Source organism: Pezoporus wallicus, unplaced genomic scaffold (genome assembly GCF_028554395.1).
Source record: "Pezoporus wallicus isolate ANWC-B61680 ecotype Strahan unplaced genomic scaffold, APGP_CSIRO_Pwel_v1 contig_2543, whole genome shotgun sequence".
Classification (NCBI taxonomy): domain Eukaryota; kingdom Metazoa; phylum Chordata; class Aves; order Psittaciformes; family Psittacidae; genus Pezoporus; species Pezoporus wallicus.
In genome coordinates, this window is record NW_026638172.1 from 1,501,988 (window position 1) to 1,524,441 (window position 22,454).

Consider the following 22,454-nt stretch of genomic DNA (forward strand, 5'->3'; position numbering starts at 1 on the left):
CTGTTTACATTCCCTGATTTCCATTTAAGTAGTGGCCAATTAAACCTTTGTAAGTAGAAAAAGCACTCATAGCCTTTGAAATTTGCAGGTAAATATGCAACATATATGAGCAGTTCAGGTTATTGCTCTCCAATTAGAACTCAGAGCACAATATAATTGTCCTTTTGACAATGAAACCTGGCTGTCACATTTGCAAGCACATTCATGAATTAAACATAGCACCTAAGCATAATGCTCTTGCATCTTAGAGTTGTGTCCTAAAGCTGCTCAGTCTAATGCATTATAATCATGAAAAGGAAAGCTAACACATTGCTTCACATCCTGGCTGTGCTGCAGCCATCATGCAGAAGAACCACCCAAGCTGACAGGGATCCTCCAGTGGCATACAACTGGGACAGAAGTTCTGATTGGTAGGCATCCAAGGCTGCCTTATGCACTGGCAATGTCCAGCTGCCCTTGCTGCCATTGGCATCTGCTGCAAGTTAGTTAAGCCTCTTTGCCTGCAGACCATTCTCATATACTCAGGGGTACCACGGATCAAGGGAGTGTGAGATTAGCTTGATTCATCCTTTTCAGTCCAAATCATCAGATGCACTTTGTGCTCTTTAGACCATGTCAGGATCTGTGATCCAGAAGCTGAGACTCCAGGGCAATGTAAGCTCTGTTGTAAGCCTGTGTGTAAGTGAGAGTGGCTGTGGGTCAGTGGGAGACAAAGGCAGAGGATAAGAAAAGGGAAAGAGAACAGAAACAGGACTGAAACGACTGTGTGTAATGGGATGCTGTGGGACAAGCGCATGCTGATCCCTCTCCAAAGGCACAGAGGAAGCAGCTGCAGCCTTGCTGCCAGAGCCAAAGGGACGCATACCATCCTCAGAGCCCCACATCAGGCTGCTCACTGGAGTTAAACAGCATCTGTGCTGGTTTGAATGACAGCACATTGCCTCCAGGAGCTCCTGCTGGGCTGCACACCTCAGCACTACTTCTAAGCCGAAGCAGTGACTTTATGCACTATCTAGCCTGGAGATGTTTTTAATTTGGTTTGATTTCTCTCAGAGGCAGGATTAGAAAGCTGGAGTTCAAGGCGCCCTGTCTCACACCGACACCAATGTACCTCACCTCCCTCACACTGCTGTGTTGCAAAGGTTGAAGGAGACCTCTTTAGCAATGAGACAAAAGGACAGCAAAACAGAAAGCCCAGATGCATTTCTTTCAAAGCTATCACTTGGAGAAAAATATGATTCAGAATTGGCCTGCTGTGTTCCAAAGACAGGAAACTTAGTTCACATTTGCAAGTTGTTCAGACTGGCTTTATAAAAAGTTCCCCCGGTTGAATGAACGCACTCCTTTTTTTGAAAATCTAATGCTTTTCCTCTGAAATGAAAGCATAGGCTACTTACAGCAAAAAACTGATATAATGCAGCATGTACAGCGTGCACTGCTGTACCCTTCAAAGTTTCATTTCTGAACAATTACAAAGAAGACATGTAAAACCAAATGTAGAAATCTGTCCAACATCTGTATGGATTGAACATTTCCTAGTTTTTTCGGTTGAAGTTCTTGCTGCTATTATTAGGATGCCTGCTGGGTGTAGGGTATCTCCGTGGAAAATGGCATCTGTTGGAATTAATCAGCAATGCTTTAGGTGTGCTCTGCTTCGTCCTCAGAAAAAAGCCCTAAGACTCAACATTACTGCCTCTTTACAAATGTCTCCCATGGCCTTATTAAATGTGGCTGTGGCAGCAGAAAGAATGTCTCTTTAACGACATATTGCAGCATTTAAAAGAGCACAATTGTGCTGAGATTGTCAGCCATGCAATTCAACTTGAACCAAAATGATCTGGTGGATTCACTGGCAACTTGCTTATGATAGGGAAAGATTTCTAATAACAGTCCCCAAATAAAAGGAAATTTGTGTTTTTCAAATGATTTTGTAAAATCTACCTTTGTAAAACTCAATATAAATTATTTCCTCAAGAATGGGATAAATAAAATCTTAAAAGAGGTATCCTTTAGCAGTACTAGGGCAGGCAAGGAATTAAGTTCTTGCATTTAGGCAACAAGAGCCCAAAGCATTCTTCACTACCTGAGATAATCAAGCAGTTTGATTAAAATTGTGCCCAACTAAACATGCAGGATGTTACCAGTCCTGTTTCCTCAGGTCCAAAGGTTATTTTTTGCATGTTTATAGCACTTCCAAAACAAAAGCTGTGTGAAGGCTGATACCTGGAGCAGAGGCTGCTACAGTGTTCTATGGTAGTAATCTTTCCTGAAGGTGAAGGAACATTTCTGCACCTAATGTAAGCCACTGCGAACACTGGTACTATTGACAGTGATCTGACAGCTCCTTTCATAGGTCAGCTGAGCCCTTGAAAGCCTGCTGCCTGGCTAAGTAGCCAACCACTTCTTCCTTGAACCCCAGGCCCAGTCCCGGTTTGACATATGTATAAGACCCACCCCAGAAGACCCCAGCATAGCATTTCCCCAGTAGGGCTGGCACAACAGATGCCATGCATATGTATAACCAATTTCTGCGGCATTCAGACAATACAGGAGGACAGCCTCTCCACCAGACCTCTTATCCTGTGTCTGTCTGCTGCTGTTCTACTCTTACAGGCTGTGTCCCTACTCTCTCCTAGGAGCATGTTGCAGCAGCCACAACTGGGCAGCAACAGAGCCCAGGCTGCAGGTAGGGGGTTCCAAGGGGTACACAGCCCCACTACCATGTCTGTCCTTACTCTCTCCACCTAGAAAAAAGCCAAGCTTGCATCCTTGACGGGGATGCCCATATACCTCAGAGGCTTTCTGAATGATCAGGAGACCAAGATCTTAGGGTTAACAAAGCACACACACAGAGGAAGGATAAGTTGAAACCACCAGGAATGTGGTGGCCAAACCCAAAGTGATGTGTAACCAGAAGTTACAAGCCTGATGTATCCACCAGTTCTTCAGCATCTCAGTAAAACCATTAGGGACACATCTCATATCAGTGGAGGAATTGTAAGAACTTTTTAAAGAAGTCAGGTGTAAAAGAATCTAAACTGCTTTACCTTATATGCATATTTTAACCCTCACTTTTTTTTTCTATAACTGTCAGTTCTTCACAGCCTTGCCCCATCCAGGGCTTTAATGCAGGTCTTCCTCTATTTCTTTTCTGTAGGCATGTCTCCAAGGAGATTCAAAATGTAGCCTGAATCTATCTTTAATTTATGATGTTGGACTTTATTTCCCCAAAGGTACAAGTTCAAGCATATTGTCAAGCTCATCTTTACATTTCAGCTCTTGTGCAATGTATTCAGCCTTTAATACATCTTTGATAGCTGTGTATTTGGGATATGGAAATATCTTAGACAAAACTGAATGTTTATAGAAGTTCACTTTGCTACTGCATAAAATCACCCTTATTACTCTGCCAAATAATCTGTGAGGTGAGAATGGGGTTGTTTACTGTACAATGTAAATGCAAAACCGAGGAGTACAAGAGAAAGCAACAGCTGAAGAAAATTCAGACGAGCACTGGTAGAAGTCGCGTGGCAGTAAATAAGGAAGTTAATAAAATTTGTGATCTAAAGGAAAGGAAACTCTCTTTTTAGTGACTTGTAAATGTAGAAAATAAAACAGCTTACAATTATTCCAGAACACTTTTCCTATGTATCTGTGCACTGCTGCAGAAGATTTTCAGACATTGCAGATTAGTCAAACTTTAGAGTGCTTCAGCTCTGGAGATGCCTAGCACCATCTGAAATTGTTTCCAGTTCACATACACAATATGTCATGCTGTGCTGCACATACATGGAGGGTATTGGGCATATTCTGGGGTCTTCATTTCCCTCAATCTCCTCTGTTGAGCATATCCAGATGAGTTGAAAATAAAAGCATCCTTAGTTATCTTTCTATACTTTGATAAGTTGTCTTGGGAATTTGTAATGAATTCTAATTAAAATAATTCTAATTCTGAAGCAATTCTAAGCAATACTTAAGTCATCCTCTGCAGACAGATTCTGTATGGATGGCAGATGTGAGATCATTCATGTGGTCAAATCCAGATCTCAGCAGGTCAAAAGTAGAGGGAAATCAAAAAACATCACATTAATTATTATGCTCAGTACATTTTAATCCTCCTTTCCAATGTAAAAATCATTTACACGCATAGCAGGAACCTGAACTGTTAAGGACCTGCAAAGTACTGCTGGTCTAATGAAGTTCCACACTTTCTTTTTTACCTCCATAGTGTACATGTTCTTCACTTGTCTGTTGCCCTTCAATAGATTTACTAAGGTCCAGAAGAAGAACGTGGAGGTACCAGATGGTGATGGTATTGAGTCAATCACATGGTGGAATAGAACAGCTAATATACCATCATTTAAGAAAATCCAGTAAAAGCATTGACATGTCACTATTGAACTGTCAACACTATCAGAAGACTGGTTTTACTGTATAAGCTTTAGGAATACATTAGTAAATAATTTTGAAATTTCAGACAGGTTGACCTTTGTTTGCAAAATTGAATGGAATCAGATTTACAATGGAAGTCACATTTCAACTATGGAATAACTATTGTTCTCCATATTTTATTTTCCCTACCAATCCATAAAACGTGTCAACAATCTGCTGTTAATATGGTGCCAATTATATAAATATATCAAGCGGTACGTAAAGGAAAACTTCATTGGATCACTTTGTGAAATCCATGAAAAATATCTGTATGCTGGTATCAGTGGTTGGTTTACGTTGTGGTACTTAGTGAACTTCAATTCACACTGAAGATTCACTGGAAAAAGAAGTTGCAGAAGATAAATTGTATAACAAGTTCTTTGCATGTACATGAACTACTAAACAGTCTATTCTTACTAGGGCTCATCACTTCTGTAATCCATCCTGTAGGGGGTCAGTGCTAAAATTAAGTTATACCTGCCTACCATTCTCAATCTAATCAGGCTGTGAACTGAAAAATAAAACAATTAAAATTAGAGACAGGCCAGCCTCCCACTGTTTATGATCTCATTCTATTTGTGAAGAGTAGGTGGAAATTCACCCGTGGTGAGCATTTGGTTTATGTCAATTTTTCTTGTTATTACAGCTGGGGCTTATTTTGTGAACTGTTTGCAGCTATTTCTGCTAAAAATAGGTGGATACCAATTTAAACTTCCTGGCTATATTTCAAGTCAAAGTATCATTAGTAGATAGTTATTATGCTGCATTTTATTGTAAGGGATCCTGCCATGAAGCCAATCTACACAAATATAAATAAAGACAGTTAGAATTACCCTCCAAATGACTCTATTGGAGGTTATTCACTTTTCATTTAGCAAAACAGCCTAAGCTGTTTGCAAGAAAAGTTAATAGCTGCAGAAGCACTGAGTTAATGAGACTTCGTAAAACTCCTTATCAGGTTAGGCTGTGACACTTAGAGCGAGATCGGGGACCAATTCTGCCTTTTTGCCTCAGTCCTAAGAGAAACTCACAGTTTTCCTCTCATTTCCAAGGAATACAACTTCTTTTTATCAGTCCCCCCTCCTTTGCTGTGCAGTCTTATAACAAAGTCATCTTCCCAAACCCATTCCCTCACAAAAAAAAAGGTAACAATTAGATGTGAAATTCCCTGTCTTCTAATGACAGCAAGAGCTGAGATGTGAGAAGACCACATAATTGTGTTTTGGTCATGATGCTGCATGTAGTTTCCTAGTCAGCCATCACAAGGTTTACATCTTGGCTTGTGAATTTTAAGTCAGATCAAGTTACCATTAAATTTTCAATAGGAACCTGAGTCTCAGGGAAATTACTTATACCATCTCCAGGATCTCCATCTTATACCTATGAGCTGCTAGTTATAGTTGCAGTTGTTAAACGGTCAGTATTTCATTCCCAAAAGTAATACTCTGCTGTTATGTTATGTGAATTTTGAGTATAGAGAACTTGTTTTGGCTGCAGCTCCGCATGGTAAAAGGATATGTCTATTGTCAAAGAAAGTAACTAGTTCAGGAATGCCCAATGGTGAAATTTTACAAGGTTGCTAAAAATGTGTCTATCAAATGTGCTGCAAAGGGCCATCTAAGCTAAAAGCAAAGTCCAGGGTATATCATTAAAGAAACTGGATCTGGCCCCATGTGCTGGTCCTGAAGACAAGATAGAGCACTGCCTGCTAAGAACAGACCCTTTTGGGATGTTTTCTAGGAAGTGCTAACTTGCTCAAACCAAAATGCCACCTGTTAAACAGCATAGAGAATCATCTGCCAGTGCTTGTAATTTGTGCATTGGTCCAGTCTAGTCTGCTGTCAGATTCATAGTCAAGAAGTTAGTACATATATGGCATAAGTCATAGTGGAGTTACCCCTAAGCTCATTACACCATGAAGAAGCAAAACATGTTACTGGAGTTTGAACAATTAGCATAGGACTAGTACCTTGGCAATGTCATTGTACATTTTCTTGGTTTTGGATGAATTCCTTGAGATAATATCCTGTTGAAATAATTGTAATGCCTGAGAGTGATGTTCATTTAACTCAGCTGACTTCAGCTCTTTCAAAGATAGGGTCTAGTCTAAACCAGTTGTTGAGTTTACTCTATCAACTCTTGCTTCCTAACTACGCCTTTTTAGTCTGGAAGACATCCCTGGATGTCTGTGCCCATCTCTGACCATTTTCTAGAAGGACACTTTCAGACACTTAAATGTAGCTGACATGTTAAGAGACATGGGAAAAGAAATGCCTCTGAAAAGATGAGAGTGAGGGAATTAAATCAGTCTGGTAACACAACTCCACAAGCTAGGCTGTTAGGCTGGCTTCAGTATTTAAATATTTCTTTCAAAAGATCTTAGAATCGTAGAATTGTAGAATCATAGAATAGTAAGGGTTGGAAAGGACCTTAAGATCATCTAGTTCCAATCCCCCTGCCATGGGCAGGGACACCTCACACTAAACCATCTCACACAAGGCTCTGTCCAACCTGGCCTTGAACACCACCAGGGATGGAGCGTTCACAGCTTCCCTGGGCAACCCGTTCCACTGCCTCACCACCCTTGCAGTAAAGAACTTCTTCCTTATATCCAATCTAAACTTCCCCTGTTTAAGTTTGAACCTGTTACCCCTTGTCTTATCTCTACAGTCCCTAATGAAGAGTCCCTCCCCAGCATCCCTATTGGCCCCCTTCAGATACTGGAAGGCTGCTATGAGGTCTCCACGCAGCCTTCTCTTCTCCAGGCTGAACAGCCCTAACTTTCTCAGCCTATCTTCAAACAGGAGGTACTCCAGTCCCCTGATCATCCTCACGGCTCTCCTCTGGACTTGTTCCAACAGTTCCATGTCCTTTTGATGTTGAGGACACCAGAACTGCACACAATACTCCAAGTGAGGTCTCACAAGAGCAGAGTAGAGGGGCAGGATCACCTCCTTTGACCTGCTGGTCATGCTCCTTTTGATGCAGCCCAGGACATGGTTGGCTTTCTGGGCTGCAAGTGCACACTGAAGCCAGCTTACGTTTCTAATTGTCCAACACCCCCAAGTCCTTCTCCACAGGGCTGCTCTGAATCTCTTCTCTGCCCAACCTGTAGCTGTGCCTGGGATTGCTCTGACCCAGGTGTAGGACCTTGCACTTGGCCCACCTCACAAGCCTGTCAAGGTCCCTCTGGATGGCATTCCTTCCCTCCAGCGTATAAACTGAACTACACAGCTTGGTGTCATTGGCAAACTCGCTGAGGGCAGATTCAATCCCACTGTCCATGTCATCAACAAAGATGTTGAACAAGACCGGTCCCAACACCGATCCCTGAGGGACAGAACTCGTTACTGGTCTCCAGCTGGACATTGAGCCATTGACCACAAATCTTTGCATGTGGCCATCCAGCCAGTTCTTTATCCACTGAGTGGTCCACCTATCAAACTGATGTCTTTCCAATTCAGGGCCATGATGTCATGCAGGACAGTGTCGAATGCTTTGCACAAGTCCAGGTAGATGATGTTAACTGCCCTACCCCTGTGCATCAGTTCCATAGCCCCATCATAGAAAGCCACCAAATTGGTCAGGCAGGATTATCCTTTAGTGAAGCCATGCTGGCTGTCACCAAGCACCTTGTTGATTTTCATGTGCCTTAGCATGCCTTCCAGGAAAATCTGCTCCAAGATTTTTCCAGGCACAGAGGTGAGACTAAGACTGGTCTGCATTTTCCTGGGATATCCATTTTCTCCTTCTTGAAAATGGGGGTTATATTTCTCTTTTTCCAGCCATCACGAACTTCACCTGACTGCCACAATTTTTCAAATATGATGGCCAGTGTCTTAGCAACTTCATTCGCCAGCTCCTTCAGGACACGCAGATGGATTTCATCAGGTCCCATGGACTTGTGTCCATTCAGGTTCTTAAGATGGCCTCGAAGCAGATTCTCTCCTACAGTGGGCCTAAGGTCTTCATTCAAGCAGTCCCTGTGTCTGCATTCCAAGACTTGGGTGGTGTGGTCAAAGCCTTTTCCAGTGAAGACTGAGACAAAGAAGTCATTCAGAACCTCAGCCTTCTCCAAATCCAGGGTAGCCAGTTCACCTGATAGCTTCCGGAGAGGGCCCAAGTTGTCCCTAGTCTTTTATTTGCAATGTACCTATAGAATCCCTTCCTGTTATCTTTCACATCCCAAGCCAAGTTTAACTCTAACTGGGCCTTAGATTTCCTAACCTGGTCCCTAGCTTCCCAGACAACATCCCTGTAGTCTTCCCAGGCCACCTGTCCTTGCTTCCACCTTTTACAAGCCTCTTTTTTCCGTTTAGGTTTCCTCAGCAACATCTTACCCATCCCAAGGAGGTCTCCTGGCCCTCCTGCTGAGTTGGGATGCAACACTCCTGAGCTTGTAGCAGGTGATCCTTGAATATCAACCAACAGTCTTGGGCACCCCTGCGCTCTAGGGCTGTATCCCATGGAATCTTACTAAGCAGTTCCTGAAGAGGCCAAAGTCTGCTCTCTTGAAATCCAGGGCCATGAGCTTGCTGCACGCTCTTCTCACTGTCCTGAGGATCTTGAACTCGACCATCTCATGATCTCTGCAACCATGGCTGCCCTAGAGCATCACATTTCCAATGAGCCCTTCCCTGTTGGTGAACACGAGGTCAAGCATGGCACCTCTACTTGTCAGCTCCTCTATTACTCGCAGAAGGAAGTTGTCTTCCACACAATTGGGGAACCTCCTGGATTGCTTGTGCTGGGCTGTACTGTCCCTCCAACAGATATCAGGGTGGTTGAAGTACCCCATGAGAACAAGGGCCTGGGAGCATGAGGCTGTTCCTATCTGTCTATAGAGTGCTTCATCCACAGAGTCCTCTTGATCAGGTGGTCTGTAACAGATCCCCACAGTAATGTCTCCCATAGCTGTTCTCCCTTTAACCCTGACCCACATACTCTTTATTGACTGCTCACCTGTCCCCAGACAGAGTTCCATACTCTCCAGCCTATCCTTAACATAAAGGGCAACTCCCCCTCCATGTCTGCCAGGCCTGCCTTTTCTAAAGAGCCTGTAACCTTCCATTCCAGCACTCCAGTCATAGGAGCCATCCCACCATGTTTCTGTGATACCCATTATATCATACCCCCGTACATGTGCCCACATCCCTAATTCCTCTTGTTTGTTCCCCATGCTATGGCCGTTTGTATAGAGGCATCTGAGCCGAGCTCCAAACGAAGCCGGCTCATTGACTGGAGCGCGTGGAATTTTTTCTACATTGCTCCAAGCATTTATTATAGGTGCTGGCAACTGACTGGGTGTGTTGGGATGGAATGATGCCCCCCTCACCCAACACATCTAGTTTAAAGTTTCCTTGACCAGTCTGGCAAGCTTCCTACCAAAAATGCGCACACCAGCTTCACCAGCCTCCAGTAGACCTGGCCTCCCGAATCGAGTCCTAACTACCCAAACCTCTGACTATGGCACCACCCTTCTAACCATTTATTAACCTGGCCAATCCTCATAGCCTTTTTAAGTTCCTCCCCTGTATCCTGGAGAATTGAGAAAAAGACAGTCTGAGCTCCAGGGCCCCTAACCACCTCTCCCAGGGCACTGTAGTCCTTTTTTATGTTCCCTGGGCTACTGCTGTCTATATCACTAGCACCCACATGGATCACTAGAAGTGGGTAATAGTCAGTGGGACTTACTAGAGCAGGCAGCCTCCTTGCAGCATCCCTGATCTGTGCCCCTGGTAGGCAACACACCTCCCTTGAGACAGGGTCAAGCTGACATACGAGTGCCTCTGTGACTTTCAAAGCAAATTTTAATGTTAAAAATGCAGATCTAGTGTGATTAACTTAAATATTTAAGCAGAATGGTTTAGACATCTTGTTCTTTCAGTATAATACATAAAGCCAAATTAGATGCCCAGGGACAAAATACATAAATTGGGGAATTTACCTAACCAGTTGGGAAGTACAAGAGCTAGCAAACTCTTGTTTACATTAAGATTTGCTTCTTCGGTTAGCTATCTGTACTGAAAAATAGCACCTCTGCAAAAATAATATTCTAATTGTATCTTGTTTTCTTTCATCAGGTTCTTACACTATCTACCCTTAAACTGTGAGACCTGGGTGCTAGCAGCTTTGCTACACATACAAACCTAACAGTCCTACATTGAACATCTCGTCCTCCGCCACTCAGCTAGAAGTTCGGATGAAATTAGATTCAGGAAGGATTGGGAGAACAAAAGGTTGAAGCAGAGAAGAAGAGAACCAGTGATGTGAGTCAATAGGAGACAGAAAACAGTTGTTTAAGAAAATGTTGTGATTGCATATTTTATACAAGCAGCAACAGCAGTATTGATACACAGACATGCTTTCTTGTTCACCAAGCAAGAGAGAAGGAGGGTCTAAAATGACCTCCACAGTTATGAAAAGTGCCAATGAGTTTTGTTAGTGGCACTGTCAGGTATTCAGAAGAAGGGTAAAGAACTTGCTTTTATTTCCACTACACTTCAAGGGAGGTGGAACATACAGAAAATCTTAGGTGAGACAAGGGAGGCAAGTTTGATGAAGAGAGGTATGACAATGGATATAGGAGTGACTGGTGTTAAAATACTAAATGAACTTTTGTCTTCAGTTGATCTGTTATAGATGTATTAGTCCCTAACAAAATCCTGAGTCTAACAAAGGAAAGGAGAAGTTGGCTTTCTTTTTTTTTTTTTCACTAAGAGCAGACAGAGAAGTAACTGGAAAACCAGCAATGAACCATCAAAATACCCTACAAAAGGAAACTGTGATCAGAAATGTAATGAAGCTTTAAGAAGACTGTGAGGAATCGGGAGAAAAGTGGGAGGTCAAGGCAGTCATACCTAATCTTCCTTTTTGAAAGAGTAATTGAGATATTGTATGGAGGAGGTGAAAGGCTAGAAATAAGGAGCATTTTAAGAAGGTGCCAAAGGCTGTAATTAAGCTAAGGACAAAGGCAAGCATGCAACTCAATTTTGTGATATTCTGGTTACAGGGAGTAGCAAGGCAATTTAGTTTTTTTATCATTATATTACCAACAGAAGTTTCCTTTTCAAATTTACCAAGTGGCTCTATTAAATTTATTCTGCTTTTTCCAGTGCAGAGTACATCATTTTTACATAAATATGTATTCAGATGATTTAGCCTAATCTGTCATGCACATATTGTAATAACCCTATCTTTTAAAAATTTGTAGCATTACGATGCTATAGCTTACATGCCTACAGTTGATTGATCATTTAATGCCTGATAAAATGGAGTATAAAAACTACCAAGCTGGAATTCTTACTTTTTCTTTACTTCACTAAGTGACCAGGAACAATTGAAAGTTACTGTACAATGTGAAAAATGGGATTCATGCCATTTCTACCAAAATGAGTTTTCCAAAAGATGAGTTATGTTTTTTTAAGAGAATGGAAAAGGCCTGAAGAATGATGTAAATGTATTTTCATTTTGCAGATGAATGGCATGAGACAAAAAAAAAACCACATTTGTTCTGTAAGTTAAGGATGCCCCTAGATGTGCTATTATGAGCAAATAACATTCATGCGAGTGGTTGCAAGAGGAACTCAGTTGTTCAGCTCCATCCTAATTTTTTCATACTTCATTTACTGAAGACAGATTTGAACTCATTGATGTCAATGTCAGAAATTGAGATGTGACATGTGACAGCTTTGCCTTGGGTAGTCTTTACGCATCACCTGAAGACACCCAATTTTTGCAAGAGACTGAAAATAAAACTACCTCACCCCCTAACATAAAATACCACCCCACTAATTTCAGACTGGCGCTACACCTCAACACACTTCCTCTCTTAGAGTTTCAACAGCTGGATGATCACTCCTCCAGGAATACTGCTTCCTATCACTCAGTTTGTCAAAATTAAGTCTCCTGAGTTAATGCCTTTTTATCTAGTTTCTTTCTGCAAGCTCCTGTCATAAATGACTTCTTAACTCTTGACAAAGCTGATAAGTAAGTTACTTTTAAGGAACTACAAATCTGCAAATCTGCATGTAGCTATTTGGCAACAATAAGTTGTGTTTATTTGATAGAGAACAAAATAATGGCCAATGAATTCCACTGCCACTGGCAGTCAAACTTCTCTAATACACCTCTACTTCTGCATTAGTTTAGGGTGAAACACAACCAAATGTCTTCCAGACAAAAGGCGCTTGTCAGTGGACTGTTTCACAGAGATAAGAATAAAGGAAAAAATAAGCCTTTATGCTTTTAGCACACATTGTTTACCTTGTGATAGGTGTAGGCATGTCTATCATTTGCGAAAGTTGCATTTCAGTTGACATGATTGAAAAATATATCAAATCTCCTGTTTTTTCATTGATTTAAGCAAAGTACTATATTAATTAACTCCTTCTGTCAAATCCTCTCTTAACGTATTCGGTTGCCTTTTTCTGTTATTTTTTTCGTTTGTTTTTTTTTTAACACAAACATTTCTGTAAAAGTGAAATGTAGTCTCAGTATCAGATTTTAGCAATTACACAGCCATTGCTCTTCACTGACAGTTACAGTCACAGGGCATAGCTGCCATTTACTTTACTGAGACCAGGATTTGAACTGCTTTGTCTGCACTGATTCAGCCTGGGGAGTCTTCTGTGTTGCCTCTGTACCTCATCTTTTGCAGCCAACATATCACACTTCCATTCAAAGGGGGTCAACACTCCCCTAGAGAGCCTCTGTTATTCCTAATCAGGCAGTACATTCAGCACCATTTCTGTAGAAAATAATCCATGCTTGAAAGGTTATGAAGCTCTTAGACTTCCAAATTCAGAGATCTAAGACTTAAAGTTTAATACTAGATCCTGCAAACATACTTAAAATTTTACATACATAAGTTCTGTTGGTTTCAGTGGTATTACTGTTCTTAAGCATCTGAATATGGTTTTGTGCAAGATCTACAAGAGTGGAGAAGTTGAAAAATTTGGGAAGCTGAAAGGAAGCATAGGTTCTGAGTAAAATGTGTAAACACATAGGTGTCCACTCAGATATTTTGCTGAGTGAGTGTCATGGTTTAAACACAGCACTGTACCAGCTACTGGGAACTGAAATAACTGTTACAGCTGAAACCAGGACACTGAGCATGCACAAGTGTGTGAATGCTGACTGAAATATGTCACTACATTATCCAGCTCCAGTAACCAGACTGCCACTTCTAACTGCTGGTAAGAGTAGTTTCAGGAAAAATCCAACTCACCCTCTGTATATCTTGACCAATAATGCTCACAAGCTGTGGGTGCATCAGAGTATGCAGCTTGCAATCTCTATTAAGTTTTCCTGTGGATGTACAATTAAGCAGATGGCACGATCCCAACATCTAGGCTAATCCTGCTGCTTAATTTCAAATCTTTGCTCAAATGCAGTACTAAAATTCACCTGATAACCTCTAGGAGACTTTAAAAATAACAGGGCAACATATTTTTCTAGCCCTTTACAGAGGTTTTACTATTTCTGCTGATGTTTCCTCAAAAACATCAGCCTCACATACACACTAGTTTTGGAAATACTGGGATCAAGCAGTAAGAGTTTGGTGAACTTGCAGGCAAAAAATAATCTAGTGTTTTAAAAAGTATACCACATAATCATAATTATAGATCATACCACCTACATCAATTATAAATATTTCTGTTTGGTTTCATAGAAGAAACAAGTATCTGACTGGAACACCTTTAAGGAAATTCCTGCCTTTTATAAGACGTTTGACAAAGCTTGTATTAATGGAGCTAGGAACCATCCAATGATTTACAACTACAGCTACAACACAGAAAAACAGAGGAAAGATGAGTGTCTACATCACAACCTTTACTATCAGAGTAATAGCAAGACAGAAATTTTTAGTAATACAAAGATTTTTCTCTCTGCCTGCAGGCAAAGACACTATTACAACTTGGAGAGCACTTTGCAAAGTCAACACAGAAAGTCAATTCAGCTTTCTATTCTCAAATTTTATCTGAAGTGCATATTCAATAAGGCAGAACTTCCACCGATTTTACAGATAGTTTTGCTTGACCAAAGCACCAGGGAGTGTGCTATGCTTATTATTTGAAGCCTAAATTATCATACAACTAAGCACCATCCTAAGCTACTGTATCACTAGGTTAGCTTTGTGGTTCTCTGAAACTGCTGTGTTAAAAACAGATTAATTTTTGTATGGATTTGTATCAATGATATTTAATGCAATTTAGTGCATTTCAGTTTACTTATGTTTACCATCATTAAAAATGAAAATGGGGCAGTTTGTCACAGAGGTTTCTCATATGTCTATGGATTGCAGTAGAATAAATGAACAAGACACTTCCTCCAATATCTTGCAGTTGCCCATATTATGATGTGTATGTTGTACAGTATATATATTATTTCAGCAGAACATAGACCAGAGAAAATTCTGTCTCTATTAAAATATCTGGTCCCTATGCAAAATATTTCCTAATGATGGAAGAGTCAGCTTCTGTGTATAGAGAAAATCTTGGCTTACCAATCAACCATCTGGTGTATAGTGGGAATGGTCTGAGTAGCTTTCTCAGTTGGAACATTTGGAAAATGAATATACTGTTGCTACAGCTCAGACTGTTGGCCATGATGTTTGTGATAATGTTGTTGATTTACCAGATGTCCTGCAAATTCCTGGTGTGGTAGTGTTTCCTGCTCCTACTGAAGTCTTCATTATGTGATGAGTTTATGATTGCAGTCATTTCTCACAGAGTAGGAAGGAGCTGGGAACTGTATCCCAGCACAGCATGGAATCCATCATCCACTCACCATTCAGTTTGCAAATCAAAATCTACACCAACATGTTGCTTCTAGATCTCTAAAAATTACATGGGAATACATGTAAAGGCTTGACTAATACCACTGGCATCATTTGCCATTTTTCTAAATCACACAATGCCTAATGCAGATGCTGATACATCTCTCTTCATATAAGCATGCCCAGCCCTTTTTTCTACTTTCCAACTAGCAGGCAAGAATACAAATGGGAGCACTAAATACTGTGTTCAAGAACACACACATTATGCTCAAGAAGTGTATCCGAGATTCGAATGTTTTGCCACTTTGCTCTTTTTCTGTTAGGGGAGATTAATGAAGATAACATATGATGTACAGCTGAGCACCTAAGCTTTGACTTAAGAAACTAACTCATCTCTTTTACTTTCAAAATGAATAAGCACATGTGCTGCTTTCTTTTTCTTTTCCTTCATGTTGTCAATTCATTGATGAGCTATATGAGTACCCTTAGAGCAGAAGTGAAATGAAGACCCAGGCACATATACACAGAAATAAGCGTATTTCACAAGACTAATAAATGCATCAGTCTATTTTTATCTAGATCCTGACATGATGAACATTCTTGTCTTCATGGTGTGAACATTGTTCAGTCAGCACACTTCGGACATAATGGCACCTTACTTTTACTAAGACCTAGAGTAAAAATTGTTGTCATTGGCTGAGAAAAAGTCAGAAAATGCACAAAGAATTTTAAATCCCAGTTGGCTCTGGAACAAAAAATTAAACAAGAAATACAAAGGAGTATGAAAAACATATAAACTCCATTTACAGATTTAACAGGCAACATTTTGTTCATCCTTCACTTTATTTTGATTTGAGTATGAATGCTTATGAGTCATATTACTAATTTTAGTTTAATGAATTTATATTGCCTAAGTACTGAAATTCTGAACTGCTGAATGGATACTTAAAAGATGAACTTACCTTTATCACAGGTATCTCAAGGTATGCAACATTCAGCTTGGCTGAGTATCAGAATAAGCATTAATTTTTGGCAGCAGCATGTAAGGAGCTGGTGAGCCACTACAGTGAAATGTGGTTCAGGCAGCTTAGTCTTTTTCACACCGCAGAATTGCATTCTGTGACAAGTGCAGATAAGTCTGGTTTTAGTAGGTATTTGTGGGAAATCATAGAGAAAATAGCAGCATGTCTGTGATTAGGTGGATCCAACATCCACAAAATCTGATATTGGAGGCTTGGTATTGCAGATTAACTATGGCACAGCATCCATAACAAATCTGCCTCACAGCTGAATATGTTTTTTACATCTAGGGAAGAGAATTCTACACCAATGGGCAAAAAACCCTCAAGAAGTAAGATTATTCATGCTTCATGCAACAGGGTGCATTTTTCTGTGCACAAAAATAGATCCTAGGCTACATGTTGACTATGGGCTATTAATCTCAAAGCAGAAAATAGCATAGTATGTATTACTTGCATAATTTCCACATTCAGAAGCAGGCAGTCTTTCTGAGATATATCTAAATTTCTTATGAAGAGGCATAGTTTTTCTCATGAAAGTTTCACCAGTGCTTCATTGAGATATATTGGAAAATCTCCTTTCTTTCATATAATGTCTATCTCTAGGCTATCCAGATCCAGGTACAGTGAGAAACTATAAACCAGGTTCTGTCAGTGAGAACAAATTTTACAAAGGCTCTCTTGTAAAGGAAAATGAAGACAGAAAATATTTAATTTGTGCTGAAGAAATGGTGATTCCACGTGGCTGATCCCACTGACTTTGCCCTGTGTGAGATGTGAGACCTCTTCTTCCTCATCTCAGCACCAAGAGCTGTCTTTTAGCCCATGTAATTTCCACCAATATTCCAGATTCTTCCTAGGTGAGTATCACACAAAAATATGAGAAACATGGTGCAGCTGGTACTGCTCAGAGTCCCTGATTAGGTAACTAGGAGCATCCAGGTAGGAAACCTGCAAATAATTATATGTTTTTTTAGGCCTTACTGTATGTATCACTCTTGAAAGGTGTTGCTTCGGCTCAGAGAATCAGCGAGAACATGATGAAATTGTCACTTGAAGACCTGTGCTGGGTGATTTGGACAAGTAATTCACATCAGGACAGACCTTTCAAACGTAATGTTTACAAGACCATTATGAACAGCAATTTCCAAGCTGTTTCCAATTGTGACTACACTTCCAGTTGAGATACACTTGCAGAAACAATTTAATTTCTTTCAGATGAATGCTCTTTCTCTCAATGATTATCTATGGAATTGCTGCCTCTGCTGTGTCCCACTTCATAATATTGTCAGTAGGCAAGACTAAGGCGAAAACAAAAACAAGCTTAGGGTTTGTATATGCTAGTTCTTATAATTCTGTGTTTAAAATGTTGTTGACTCAAATAACTCCAACCCCTACCTCTCTGCTGGCACATATCACCTCAGTAATAAAGTCTGAAAAAAAAAAAAAAAAAAAGCCATAGCTTAAGTATCTTCCCCTGACTGGTTTAGGTCACACTGCTGATGAAGGTGGATTTAACTAAGATGACAGAACATAAAGCAAAGCAGGTGGAGTGCTGGCAGTTCTTTTCTACCAGCTTCCAGGAGGGTGGTGGTATCCTCTGGCAGAGAGACAGGACAGACAACTGAGAGCAGTAAAATCTTAAGTTATCTCAGCAAGATCTGCCAGCTTTTTGTGTCACAGTTCATACACATCAGCAGTTTCCATTCAGCAACAACACCGTCTATAAGTTACATATACGGATTTCTCAGTGGCAAATCTGTTAACCTTTAACCTGTCTCTTAAACAAGAGAAAAAAAAAGTAAGTGAAGATTTCAGTAGGCAATGAAATTGGGTTCAACCCAGTTTTAAGAATGTAAGTTGCTCCCTTAGCCATCTTCTGTTTGTAGAAAAGCTGCATCTCATCTTACCTCACCCCTAGTTTGGGGTCAGGTCCTTTTCTTTATGAATTGACATCCTCATTCCCAATCTTTCTTCAAAAGTAGTGAATTTCATGCTTATTTTCCAGCCAACTTTTTTTTCCTGCACAAACTGTATGTACAGCAAATGGACCATTTATGAATTGTGTTCTTCGTAGTTCTTGAGTTGGTAAAGTATTTAAAGTATTTAAAAGCTTTAAGTCTAATCATTCTGTGTAATTATAGGTTGTACATTGCCTGTTAGGACTCTGGACTTTCAGATATCTCGTAATCTTTCCCTGGATATTGCAGTTGGTTGCCTTTTTCTCTTCATCATTAAGTGATGGGACTGATGGAGATCAGCTGCTTTACTTTGTAAATGGTTAACATTCTCTCACCTGCTCTGCATGACTACTGAATTGAGGCATGTTGTGACAGTCTGCCTGCTTTTCCCTGTTCAGATTAATGAAGACAGCATTAACTGTTAATTCAAAGGCAGTCATGCTTATATCCAACAATTAGAGAACAACTTCCCTATTCAGATAGTGGATGTGTAATTTGGCATGGTCTTTTATACCAGTTTGGGGTTAAGGTGTGTTTCTGCTCTAAACCTGGCTTTGTAAAAACAGCTTCAGGATTCAGGGGGCTCCATGTTTATTTTCCCCTAGGAGACATTCTATGGAAATTTGCTAATTTTGCACACAAAGATGTTTTTTGTTCCAACTGCCAGCCTGCAGATTCAACCTGACCTAGGAAAAAAAAAAACTTGTCTTCTTTCCACATGCATCATTTCCAGTAATAAATGTACAGCAGCCCAAATTTTGCCCTTAGTTACATCTAGGTAATCCAAATGAAAACAAAAACAACAAAAATTGAGCTGTGATGGCTTCACAGATCAACCCTGAGGAATAAGGAGTGCTCAGCCCTGCAGCAGGCAGGGGCCTCTCTGTGGCATTGTCTGGAATGAAGCTCTCAAAAAATCATTTCTTGCCCCATCTTGAGGGCATGCAGGAAACTGCCCGTTTCACCATATGCTGTGATACAAATAGTCTTCCCAATGTTTGTCTAAATGGTGAACAACCATTCATTCATGACAGTATTTGAGTCAGAGATGGGTTCCATAAATGCCAGAGGTAAACTCTTCCAGTTAATATGATGTTTTCTTCTCATTCTCCCCACTTTTTTATCACATATTTACCCTGAAATGTGGAATCAGACTTCAAATATGAGCTTGTTTAGGTTTCACAGAGAGTTTATACATCGAGGGTGTCCTGGGTTCAGCAGTAGCAGTCATGTTTTTCCTTTGTGTTAGCTGGTGCAGTGCTGTGTTTTGACTTCTAGTTTGAGAACAGTGTTGGTGAAGCCGATGTTTTCGGTTGTTGCTGAGTGATGTTTACCCTGACCAAGGACTCTGTGAGGCTCATGCTCTGCCAGGGAGGAGGGGAGGCTGTGAGGAAGCAGAGACGGGGCGCCTGACCCGGGCTAGCCCGGGAGGTATTCCATACCACAGCACGTCATGCCCGGGGTGGGGGGGGTAACTGGGAGTTACCCGGAAGGACAGGGGCTTCCGGGTGGAACTGGTTTTCTTGGCCGGTGGTATCGTATTCTCTTCTCTTGTTATTTTCCCTTATCATTGTTTTAGCTGATAGTAGCGGTGGTGATTTGTTGCTGGACTGTTCTTGTCTCAACCCGTAGGAGTTGCACTCTCTCGATCCTCCTCCCCGTTCCTCCGGGAGCGGGGAAGGGGAGAGCCCCGGTGCGCGGGGGGGGGGGGAGACGGACACGGACCTTGATTGTTGTCAGCTCGGCACCACTCACTGGGAGTGAGTGAACAAGTTACCTGACTGGGTTTAAACCACGACAGTTCTTTTTGGCGCCCAACGTGGGGCACAAGGGGTTGAGATAAGAACAGATCTGACTGGATTGATAGTCACTCGTCACAATGCTGATTTATTGGCTCTCAAGGTTTTTCCTCTTGATCTCACAGTTTCAGTATATCATATCTTACGTCCATCCGGTATTGGCTGTATTAGTGTTTTTCAAGTGTGGGGCTTGGGCTAAGGTTTTTATCCCATTGTACTTTATGGTAATGACTTGTAATACAATAGAATCATTGATCATGAAACTGATCTGGTTTATGTTCCCAGTGTGGTCACCACCTTTATACTTTGGGAGGTATATGATGGAGGTGCTTAGCAATTACACATCTTTTTTCTCCTTCTCAGGTGCTCAACCTGTGAAGGAGACATCCTTTTACCCTCCTAGTCGTCCCCCCAGACCATTTACATTTGAGAGTTTTGAATTTTTTGAATGGCCTTTTAATGCTCTTGAGACTTGTTTGCTGATGGTGATGGGAATCACCATGCTAACACGCATACAGAGTGTGTTTTGCCCACTACTGATTTCAAGAGTTAAGCAGAGTCAGGTTTGGGTCTTGCCTGGGGTCAAACGACGATGTAGGAGGACCGAGAGATTTTCCCTGAGGCTGGACAGCCATGAGTGGCAGGGTGTGTGGGATAGTATGGGCAAGTATCTAGGTCAGTGGGCCCCTCCAGTATTTTGGAATTTCACTACCGAACAACTGCAAAATCCAGAAGAATTAGTAAAACACTTAAATGAGGTGTGTGGTCATTCTGGCCATACCAGAGATGGACAAATCACGGCAACGTGCTGGGGCTTGGCCTATGCTTACAGGGCTTTGTTCAACACTATCCAGCACCTTCAAAAGGAAAAGAATGTCGGCGGTTTTGAGGGCAAAGTGACAGTCGCTACTCAAACTTTGGCTGCAATGAACTGCGCAGCTACCCCAGTGGCAAGTACAGCAGCTGCTCAAACTTCAACTGCAACAGACAGCGCAGTTACCCCAGCTCCAAGCACGGTAGCTACACCACCCCCAGCAACAAAGACATAGACTACCTCGCCAAAAAGAACTGTCGTGGTTTAAACCCAGTCAGGTAACTTGTTCACTCACTCCCAGTGAGTGGTGCCGAGCTGACAACAATCAAGGTCCGTGTCCGTCTCCCCCCCTCCACCGGGGCTCTCCCCTTCCCCGCTCCCGGAGGAGGGGGGGAGGAGGATCGAGAGAGTGCAACTCCTACGGGTTGAGACAAGAACAGTCCAGCAACAAATCACCACCGCTACTATCAGCTAAAACAATGATAAGGGAAAATAACAAGAGAAGAGAATACGATACCACCGGCCAAGAAAACCAGTTCCACCCGGAAGCCCCTGTCCTTCCGGGTAACTCCCAGTTACCCCCCACCCCGGGCATGACGTGCTGTGGTATGGAATACCTCCCCGGCTAGCCCGGGTCAGGCGCCCCATCTCTGCTTCCTCCCGGCTTCCCCTCCTCCCTGGCAGAGCATGAGCCTCACAGAGTCCTTGGTCAGGGTAAACATCACTCAGCAACAACCGAAAACATCGGCTTCACCAACACTGTTCTCAAACTAGAAGTCAAAACACAGCACTGCACCAGCTAACACAAAGGAAAAACATGACTGCTACTGCTGAACCCAGGACAGAGGGGAAAGCGTCTGTTTATACATCTGAACAGGAATAATATTTCTGCAAAGCACAAATCAATGCCTAGTCCTACCTCTAACTTCCATGGGTTTAGTATTTTGTTATAAAATTGCAATAATAGCATTTCATTTTCATCAAAAGTGTTTAAAACTTGTCTCTTCTAACAGATAAGTAAATGAGCTGTCACTGCAGATCCTCATCTCAGCTGATATCTCTAGGGGGTAATATAAATATTAAAGGTAACAAGTGAACACTTTGTTATAGACCTATCTCCAAAGCTGCATTGAATTACTCAAAAAATGTACAATTTCTCTCCACTGAAACCATTATCCTCATAAAATGTGATAAAATCCTGGCAAATGAGAGACACCTCTAAATTCCAGAGACCCCATCTAAAACAGTAAGTGATATTTAAGCAAGAAAGAAAAGCTAATGCCAGTATAAATAGCAGAAAAGCCAGCAACTTTGCTACGTGACAGTCGCCTTCTGTGATCTCTTACTTGGTGGACCTTACATTAGGATGAGGGCTTGGGTCAGAGACTTATTAAAACATTGCAGTGACAGGATAATGATTTTTTTTTTTTCCCTTCAAACTTTTCTACTATTTTAAATAGCATTTAGAACAATTTGGCTCAGACTATCAGGTACTAGGAAACTTTGTGTTTCAAACTGCATGTCCCAAATGAGCTGAATTTACTTCAGGATTTGGTGTGTGGTTGAAGGCTACTGTTCTGAAGTGCCACCAGAGATAGGTGCTTAAAGTCTGATGAAGTTTGCATTTGCTGGAATTAGGTAGTCTGGAAC